The sequence below is a fragment of the Antechinus flavipes genome, chromosome 3, assembly GCF_016432865.1.
Source record: "Antechinus flavipes isolate AdamAnt ecotype Samford, QLD, Australia chromosome 3, AdamAnt_v2, whole genome shotgun sequence".
NCBI classification, from domain to species: domain Eukaryota; kingdom Metazoa; phylum Chordata; class Mammalia; order Dasyuromorphia; family Dasyuridae; genus Antechinus; species Antechinus flavipes.
Window position 1 is genome coordinate 382,753,595 of NC_067400.1, and position 11,190 is coordinate 382,764,784.

The following is an 11,190-nucleotide window of genomic DNA, read 5'->3' on the forward strand; positions in this document are numbered from 1 at the left end:
TTAATTAAACAGCTTACTAAAGTCATGACTTGTACAGAGGTTTTCAATGGTGGTTGGCTGACAAGAGATGGGAAGTAGAGTAGCTAGTCAGATAGGTCTATAAATCATAAATAGAATAATTATACCTTTAGATGAGAAAAATCTAAGAACACAATCTAAGGAAGCGAAGCTGGAGAGAGGGATTGACTGCTAACCGTCATCTTATCTAGATTTCTGGCTGATTGTGAAGGATAATTTTGACACTGCTACCACAGCACCCTATTTCATGGACATTCTTTAATATTTTTTAACAAAGTAATTTTCTCATAAATGTTGAGCTTCAAAGATTGGTTGGGGGCCAGGAGTTAGCTGGAGAGACTTAAAAGCAGGCTTAAATATGAGAGATTATTCTCTGCATACACACTACATATTATAAAAGCTGAAATAATTTCTTTCTGAAATCACATGGAGAAAGCAAAGCAGAAAGTGCTCAGCATTAATAGTGCTAAGAAATAGCATTGGATATGATTGGAATCAGAAGCACAGGTGTGCAGAGAGCATGGGACAGCACAGCCAACATACTCCAATACACCCATCTCATGTTCTAGGTGCATGCATTGGTCTTAGCACTGACATGTAATTAACTTTTTATCTTGGGCAGGTATGTTATACCAGATGACCTTCATCTCTCAACACTGTAATCTTATTGTTTCAGTGCATTCTGGAATAAAGAATGAGGGGTGTGACCCAAAAAAGGAGATGAAAAAAGAGGGTATTATTCCACTGTGTCATTTTAGGTCTCTTTCTAGGGGTAGTGCTCTTGCAATCTGGAAAATATGTGTAAAATTTTTTGGCCCTCCCTTCATATCAGACAAGAAGTCTGAATTATTATGGTATTAAAAGATAGAGCATGTTAATATTATACAATACAATACACATATTTACACATTTCTAAGTTTCTAGACTTTTTTCTATAATACCTGCTGACCATTACATGTTGTCCCTTTCTGTAAAACGGAGTTTTTAGATGAACTGACTTCTAAAGAGCCTTCTAACTCTAACATTCTATGTATGCCCTAAGAAAAAGTCAAGATTTGATTAAGGGGTAATTTTTTTTTAAAGTTAAAATTTAGTGGAAAGGGATAATTAATTAGGACCTGAATGATTAACTTTCCTTGTATCTCACATTTAGAAAAAAGATAATAGCTTCTACAAGATAGGTTTTTCCAACCCAAACATATAAATTGAAAGCAAACAATTATCCCTTTCACACTGTGAGAAGTAGCGGGGTAGTGCTCTTGCAATCTGGAAAATATGTGTAAAATTTTTTGGCCCTCCCTTCATATCAGACAAGAAGTCTGAATTATTATGGTATTAAAAGATAGAGCATGTTAATATTATACAATACAATACACATATTTACACATTTCTAAGTTTCTATACTTTTTTCTATAATACCTGCTGACCATTACATGTTGTCCTGGAGCTTTCACAAAACTTCCAAGAAATTGCCATTTAATTTCTTATGCTGACCCATGATACACTGCAATTTTGATTGGGAAAGTTACAATGTGGAAGGATACCACATTTGCTAATTAAATTACTTGGTCTCTCCTCTTCTTTTGGCAGTTTACTCACTGTTAGCCTTCTTCCTGTTATATGCCTTCTTAGACATTTACTTCCAAGTAGCTTTGTGGGTAGTAGTATTACTATTTTACCTAAAAGACTTTTTTTGCTATGATAAGAATTTCACCATTCAGGATTTCAAAAACTGTAGTTACATTTTTTTTCTTCTCATTTTAATTCTGATATTCCTACTTTTGCCTCAGTTCCAATATGCTTCTGTTTACTTTGGGAATATTTTAAAATCACAACATTCATATATTGGTTCCTGCTATTTTGGCAACAATACATCAATTTCAATAATACACAGCATTAGTTCCTTGTAATTCCTTTCAACTTCTCAGTAATTTGTGTTACTTACAGGTTACAACTAGTTTTTAGAAAGGCAAGGTTTTAACTTAATATATCATCAACAATATTGGTACAGTCTTGTGAAGTTATATACCATAAACACATAACAATTTAGCATTAAAATGCATCTTTGCTGTCTATATCCTTCCACTGCCCAAACAACTGCCAATCAATGGCTGTGGATTCTACCTTCACAACTTCTTTTACAACCAGTCCCTTCTCTCCACCCTCATTCATCCCTACACCATCTCTTGTCTAGAGTATTGCAATAATCTCTTCATTGATCTTTCTGCCTCCAGGCTCTCCAATTCATTGGTTACAAAGCTGACCAATTAATATTCCTAAAGTACATGTTTGACCATGAACTCTTCTGTTCCAGAAGCTTCAGTTATGCTTTATTGCCTCTAGGATAAACCTCTTCTGTGTGCATCCAAAGCCCTTCATAACATGTTCCCAATCTATCTTTCCAAACTGGCCTTACGCTAACTCTCCTGTCCTCTGTAAATGGTTGTTCCTCTCCTGCCTTCGTGTCGTTGCACAAGCTCTCTCCCATTAATGGATTGCTCTTTCTCCTTATCTGTCTTACAAAATCGCCAGCTTCCTTCAAAGCTCAGATCATATGCTATCTCCTAAAGGAGGCCTTTTCTAATGAAACTCCCTCCCAGTTGTTAGTGATCTCTCACCCCCTTCAAATTATTTTAAATTTGCACTGCATATATGCTGCATATATTTGTCCATGTACATGTTTTGTTGGGGTTTTTTTGCTCAGCAGAATATAAGATACTTGAATATAGGTAGTGATTTATTTTTGTCATTGCATCATTAGCACACTGCAGTGCTCAGCACAATTAGTCATTAATAGATGCTTGCTAAATTGAATTGGCTGAAAAAGTGAATTTAGTCATCATATAAACAAAAATGACCAGCTATCTAACTGGCTATTTAATTAAAAGCCAGTACTGGCTTATTTATATTTTTATAAATATTTGTTTTCTTAAAGTAAAATATATAATAAAATAAAATATATAAATATATATTTATATTTTAATTATATAAAAATTGTATTTTTCCTTGTTTTTATTTAATGTTTAAAAATTTGAATTTACAGGTCAATTCAAACAGAAAAGTAAAATGGTTTGGAGGTTCCAAAGTTGTTTTACTGTGAGTCACCATGTAGTTAACAGCAAACATTTACAGAAAATTCTCAAGGTTTATTAAATGCTTAACATGTTATCTCATTTGATTCTGGTAACACTGTGAAGAAGGTGCTATTATTAGTCCCATTTTACAGATGAAGGTACTGAGTCTGAGAATTATTAAGTGAATTGCACAGAATCACACAGCTCATTAAATGTCTGTGGCAGGGTTTAAAAGCTAAACATTCTGATTCTGAATCCAGCAATGACTCTCTCCCCACTTGGCCACCTAAAGTGGCCAACAGTTTCAAAATGCAATTCATACTGTCTTAAATTTCATACATATTACTGAGAAAGTACATGTTGCTCATAAGCCTTTCAAAAAACCTTTGGTTGCTAACCAAATGAACATCGTATTACCGGGATTTCTTCCATCTCGTATTCTTTATGTATCTTTCTCCTCTCTCCCTCTCCCCATATAATTAATATCACATATCCATGCACAGAGTGGAGCCAAAAATGATGTTTTCCTATAAGCATATAGGTGGGTGTGTATATATGTGTACAGACATTTATCTATCTATACATACACATATAGGTGTGGGTGTGTATACATGCAAACATACATATAAACACATGAAATATATGTGCATATGTGTGATACATATATGTGTGTACACATGTATTTCACATATATGTATGTGTCTATAAGTATGACTGCAAATAAGATAAATAGTTCTTGGAATAAGAGACATATGGTGGAAAGGAAAGAAGACTGGATTCCATATCAAAAAATCTGGGCTCTAATCACAATTTCAATTTGATGTGGTATTAGGAAAATTACTATACTTCCTAATGTCTGTTTTCTCCTAAGTTCCTTCTTAGGACCATACAACCTCTGAATTTTCTTCCAATTCTAGATCAATAATTCCATATTTTTCCAGCTAAGGCAGGACATGGATTAAATTTGAGAACTGCAGTTCTCAGTGTGAAAAAGGTCAAGACTGAAGAGATATTAAATCAGTCATTTACATACAAATTATATTAGGCTTTCTTTTTGGCAGAGAGGAAGCAAAGACAGAATGTATATAGGCAGTGTGCCCAAGAAAAGGGCAAAAACTTCTTCTGGTGTCAAAGGAGATCGGAAAAAGGTCTTTTGTGCTAACTCTGCAGATAGTGGAATGGGATCTAGATCAACATGTACCTTGCACTGATACACATAACTGTTTTTGTCATCCATAACCTGTGGCTCATTTCAAATTCACAAAGTGAGGTAGTAACTTCATTCTTCCTAGTCACAAAAATAATCAAAGCAACTTCAGATAATCATGTAATCCAGATAAATCAAACCAGCTATCTTGGGTTCCAGGGGCTTGAAAGCATTTATTAAACAGTCCTAGTCCTTTTTGTCCCCTTGTCCAGAGCAATCTGTAATCAGATTAGCTAGTTTGTGTCAAAGGGAAAAAACACAACAGTTCTTCTTACCTGTTATCAAAGTTTTGGAACTGCCCCCTCCTCTTTTCATTTTACAGATTAAACATTTAGTAACTAGTGCAAGGTCACAAGCAGTTAAATTGCTGAATTAGGGAATGAACCCAGAATCCTCTGATTGCCAAGCCATACCACTCACGAGGATAAACACAATCAGATTAGGGATTGGGAACAGATCTGTAATTTCATTGATATAGAGGACTCCCAGATAAAGAAAAATTCTACTATGAATATAGACTGGTATTTTCTTTAAAATCTATAGTTTTAAAGAATTTCTTAGAGCACTAAGTTTAAATGACTTGATCAGGGTCACATAGCTTATATATATAGGAAATGAGACTTGAAACTAGTCTTCCTAAGCTCTAGCTAGGAAGCTCTGATGTGAACAGCAAAAATTTAATCACAAAATTATAGTAGGAGGCTGTTCATCTAGTCTCTACCTTTAGGCTGGCTCACATCCAAAGTGGTTAAGAGATAGGCTTTTTTTTTTTTTTTTAACTGCCAAGGAGGAAGATTACACAGCAACTCTTAGTAATATATTGTGAGGTTACATAACCTTCATTCAGCCAGCATGGTAATATAGTTAAAAGACTAGTCTGCAGTAGCCTTAAAGTTTTCATTTCTGAATATTCATGAAATGGGAACTCTGAAGAAATGCACTTGAAATTATCAATAGAATTGATCACTGAGCATAGTCAACATTAAAGCTGAATCATTTTCTATTCCCCTTATCTAGCACATGCACAATAAGGATGTTTTACTATGTGATAGTCTAAATTTTTTTAAAATTGCTTTTATTCTTGGATAACAAAAATAATGCATCTTAATCATACTTGTCCATTAACCTGGGCCAGTGTTATGTAGCTTGAGAAAATAAAATATTAATTAAAGATTTTAAAAGAATTTTTTTACTTCTTTCCCCTTAGATAAATCAAGGAAAGTCTGAGGACATTAACATTGTAATCATGTTATAAATTCTGGTAAAAAAAAATTAACAGAAAAAAAATGCTATGTTTAGAGTATAGTCAGTCATTTTTTAATCTGTCTTCTTTCCCCATGGAAGTTTTCAAAAGCCTTATTAGTTCTCCCATTATCTTCCCAATAAAGTATAAACTCTTGATGTAGGAACATATAAAGACTTCCATAATTTGGCTCCAACTTACACCTCCAGACTTATCATACTATTCCTCTTCATGTATTCCACCTTGCAGTGAAAATGAACTATTCTTTATTCTGTCTTTATTCCCCATACTTTTGAACACTTCCATTATCCCTGATGCTTATAATATTTCCCAACCTCTCTCTCTGACTTGTAAAATCCCTCCTCTCTCCACTCTCTCCACTATGCCTTCTTTTAACCCTAACTCAGTCTCCTCTCACATCATTAACTCCTGGATACAAATATTACCTGTTTCCTCAAATTTGCCAAAGTGCTTTGGCTGTAACTCTCCTTTTCATGCTTCACACTCTTTTCTGTATTATAATTATCTATACAGATGTCTTCTCCCTCCTGCTAAACTAGTTGTTTCTCATGAGAAAAGTATTTTACAGGGTATTATATAAATGTGAATTCCTATTATTAGAGCTAAGATGGAGTAATGGAAAGGTACTTGAACTTTGACTTTAAACATGGGTTTAAATCCTACTTCTGTGAGATGTTGGGCAACTAATTTTTGTTTTCTGACCTTCAGTATTCCTATTTGGAAAATGGGAGTAATAATTCATATCCTTCCTGTCATTCTTATAGAAGTGGTTGCTTTTAGAAGTAAAAGTACTATGTAAATTTTAAAGAGTTATATATATATAATATATAAGTATTAGATAACATATGTATATGTTATCTATTATAAGTATTATATAAGTTATATAAAATAAGTATTATATAACATATGTATGCAAAATATATATTATATAACATATAAATATTATAATTATTATAATCTGTTCACAGGTTCAATATAAGTAAAGGAGAGTGTTTTGAATACTTATTCAAATGACAACCCTGATCCCATCTAATGCTACCATTGTCTCTTATTAGAACATGTAAGTGACACAAAAATCCAATAGCAAAAGCATTTAATTAAGACATAAAACAATACAAATAACAAGGAAAGTCACCAAAAATAAACTTTCTATGTACCTGTATACAACAGTTCAATCTTCTACCCTTTCAGGGGAGTTATAATCTAATTCCTCTTTGATTCCCTCTCATCCCTTGGGACAATGGTTTTAAAGCACAGCATCACTTCAGAATTCACAGCCCCAGTGATGAACACTTAGACTATGTTAAAATCTGCCTTTTGGATTTTCTTTCCCAAGAATCTCTTGTAGAAAAATGGAGGATGGTCTAAATCTTTTACTTTACCTCTGAGGTCTCATGGCTGCTATGTCCAGAGATGCCATGGCCAGACCATTCCAGGTCACTTACCTGACCACAGCTCAGTAGTTGTCTTTTTTGTGGCAGGCTCTATTGCTAGCCCCTTACAGCCCCATAAAAAAAAAAACCTCCTGCCTTGTAGTGCCCTCTCTACCACCAGAGTCCTTACTACATCCAGCATCATGCTGTGATCAAGCATAATACTCTCAGAAGCATATACTATAGAATCTCTACTAAGGAAGCAAGGCTCTCTTCACCCAAAATACTGAAAGAAATGAAGTTCTGCAAACATGTCTACTATATTATTTTTGGGAACTCAATTGTGAGTCACATTTATTTTTGTATCCCCAGCACATGGCACAAAATAATTATTTGAAAAAATTAGATGACAAACTTGTTGAACTGAACTCCTAGTGTAATAAGACAAGAGGGACAAAGAAAATATTTTGGCCATACCCAAATCCAATACAGCAATCTGTTTTCATCTGGTGTGAATTTTTAATGGTAGTTCAGTTCAATTCAATATTTGTTATATGTAAAGCACACCTTGCTTTATTTACAGAATCCTCAAAGCAGATAACATGCTACAAGGGAGAAAGCCCATCTACACAGATACAAAGTAATTTGAGTAAGGAGAAGCAATAACAACCATAGGAAATTAAGGGGAAACTTCCTAGAGGAGGAGATAGATGTTTGAACACAGCCTTGAAAAATGATAAAGTTTCTGAGATAAAGGGAGGAATGTATTCCAGGCATTGAGAACTGCTACTACCAAGGCAAGGTTATGGGATGTTGAGCCAGTAGCCATTTACTAGCTGTGTAACTCTAAAAAAGTCACTTAACCCTGTTTGCCTCAGTTTCCTCCTCTCTAAAAATGGACTGGAAAAGGAAATGGCAAACCACTCTAGTATCTCTGCCAAAAAAAACTGCAAACAGGATCATGAAGCACTGAACATGACTAATTCATTAAACAGAAAAGAGTATCAACAATATAATTGGAAAGGCAATTTGGGGCTTTGGGGGTGTCTTTAATTCTGAGCTAAAGACACAAAATTTCAAAACAAAATGTTTACATACATCCTACTTTGTAAGAAAGATTTTCAGAACTGTAAACAAGGAACCCTGGAGTTCTCAGGGACCTAATTAAGAAATGAATTAAGGGATTCATTGGATACCTGGATTAATCATTAGATCTACAGAGCTTGAGTTCTGGGTCCAACTCCAACTTTGGCACTAACATTCAAAATAAACATGACCAGATAAGTGTCATGGCTCACAATTAAAATAGATTTATATGGCTTATGTTTCCATGTGGGATTTGAATGTTCTTAATTGAATTTGGCCCTTACTCCAAATTATTGTGGATTTCAGTTGCCATTTTCTAATTCTGATAAAACTATTTGGCAATAGAATCATACTGAGGGGAAAATAATTTCAATCAATGATGTCTCAGGAAAGAGTTTTAAAACAAGAATAAGTCCTTTGAGCTGCAATTAGAAAATTCTTTAAGTTTGCCCTTGAAGCCATATGTTTGAGATTAATACAAACAGACAAGCTAATCTCAGTAGAGTGGTTTCCAGCTGCATCCCTCTGGTGTGAGCAGCCAAGAAAGTCATGATTCCTACATATAACCATGGTCAATTATGGTATGTGTTCTATAATTATAATGATCAATAACAGCTGTACTAATTCATTCTGTGTTCACAAATTGATCACAACAATTGTCAATTGCTACTGTCTTCCATCAAGTTTTGTATTGACTTCCAACAGAACAATTAAGATTTCTGATTATTGGGCAATTCCTTCCAGGGAATAGATTTAGTTGTGCCCTTCTTTGCCTGATGAGAAAAGCATGCCAGAAGTTAACATGTTAATTCTTTCTTTGGAGCATTTCCTTGACAATCTTAACAAAAGTAACCTTGAGAAAGAATGAGCATCCCCTCTACTTGTGTGTATCTTGTGGGAATTTGACTTAGGATATCTCAGAAGTATTGCATGAGATCGAGTAGTGAGAAAATAAAATACGTATTTTTACACAGAAATCTAACCCAACAACTCACACTTATTACCCCCCTTTGTGATTCAACTTGTACATGAATTCAGGTTCAGTAGAAAAAGAAAACAATTTAAGCTGTATAGGAATTCTAAGACGTAGATATTGAACAAAACATTAAAGGAGAGTTAGGATCCCAGATACTTGCACAGGGACTAGACTAAATTTACCTTTTCTTTAAGAAAAAAGGTTTTTGCTAAATAAGTTAAGCAAACAAGATTGCAGGGAGCTATAGGGAATGGTTTAATAAAGCAAAATGTTTTCTAGTACCTGTAGCAGCATCTATTCACATATAAATCAAAAATATGCTAATTACAAACCATTTTTGTCTATTCTTTAAATAATGTCTCTCTAAAGGACCTCTATTAAGCAACCTTTTTATCAAGCTGGTTCAAGTTACTATATGTAGTTAAGAGGAATAAAATTATATTCCTTTAAGGGTATACCCATAAAAAAGGAGCTTATTTATATTAAGATGAGAGTAAGCAGGGCAGTTATAGCTGGCTTGTGGGAAGCAAGATCTGTTAAATTTGACATTATGGCTCTATTACTACCAATGTTTACCCAGAGGAGTTGCATTTGAGTAGATTATAAAGTATCTTTTTATTTTTTTTAGTCCAGATTCTTAATGGCCTTAACCTGGTCCTCTGTCTTCCTATGATATAGGTTCCTCGACCCATCATCAAAGTTGCACGTATCCAACAACGGATCCTGGCTTGTACCACTCCCTGAGATGGCCAGATCACTTACAACCCTCCTAAGTCTCAGGTATAGCTTGGAAGGCCAAGTCAAGGTAACCTCCCCATTCCTAAGCATTCTCCCAACCCCCCTCAGGCTTTTTTTTATGGATTTGAGTGGCAGCAGAGGATTGGTGCAGAATCTAATTCAGACTTACGCCTCCCTACTTTACCTTCCTTCCCTCCCAATCTTATACAATATATATTCATTTTTTTTCTTCTTCCTATGACTGTCTAGTGATAGATTATCCTGTCAGAAGCTGTGAAAAGCAAGATCTCCACCCTATACTACAGAAAATTCACTTACTCAACTTGTACCTAATTGGAATACTAGGTTTTAAGCCAAACTAGGTCTTAAGCAATTCAACATGTTTATTTATTATAATACTATATTAGGCACTGTGAGGGAAAAGAAACAAGTGAGACACAATTCTCACTTATATGCTAGGAATTCTTAACCTAGAGTTTGTGAAGTTGTGATATATAGAATCTATCTATACCTGTAATTATATCTATGCCTACCTACATTTATATCTATACTATATATCTATCTCTATGCATAAATATAGATCCATGATTTCATACATCCACACAAAGGAAATGAATTACCTTTGTAACTCTATGTATTTTTTACCATGCATTGAAAAACATTATTCTAAAAAAGGGCCCACAAGTTTCACTAGAATGACAAAGAGGTCTATAGCACAAAAAAGACATGAGAACTCCAGCCCCAAACAGTTAGGAGACCAACACTTTTTTTTAAGTATTCCCTTTTCTTTAGCAGTTTTATGAAGGATTCTTTACATTATAAATAAGCCTATATATTACAACCCAAAGAAATATTCACTGCTCTGGTGCTTAATTAACTTCACTTTAGTACTTTGTGGCCAGCTTCCATCTCCACACAAAATCTATTTTAGCAAAGCTACTTGTGTGAGAAACATTTATTTCTGTCCCCAAATACTGTTGATTTAAAGATCAGTTTTTATTTTTTAGTCCAGAAAAAAATTTCAGATACATTTAATTTTTCATAAATGAGAGCTTTTCAGAAGGAATAGCTTAGTGATTAAAATACTTCATTAAAGAGATTTATTTAAAATGTTTTTTCACACTTTTGATAAAGTTCAAAACTTTCTGTGTTTGTGAACCATAAAATTAAAAAAACTATCTTTTTATCTTTACTTAAAAAACTCAACTTTACTGACTATATATTTTTTGTAAATTGAGAGGATTAAATTGAGTAATCTCCACAGTCTCGGTTTGACTCTAAATCCTATGATCTCAAATAGTTACTAATATAAAATCACATACATTAACATAAAGAGTTAGTTGTATATCTAACATGTTAAGGGTCTTTTAAACACAACCCAAAATGTTTACTCACAATAATTATGTACATTCATAGAATGTTACATCTTTCTAGATGTAACTAGAAAAAAAACT

General features: G+C 33.9%; 1 protein-coding gene across 1 annotated transcript in view; it reads right to left on the reverse strand.

Annotated features, from left to right (window-relative positions):
* The window catches only part of SPATS2L (spermatogenesis associated serine rich 2 like), a 222,937-nt gene that overhangs the window by 182,971 nt on the left and 28,776 nt on the right, over positions 1-11,190 (reverse strand). The gene's annotated exons all lie outside the window — the stretch shown is intronic.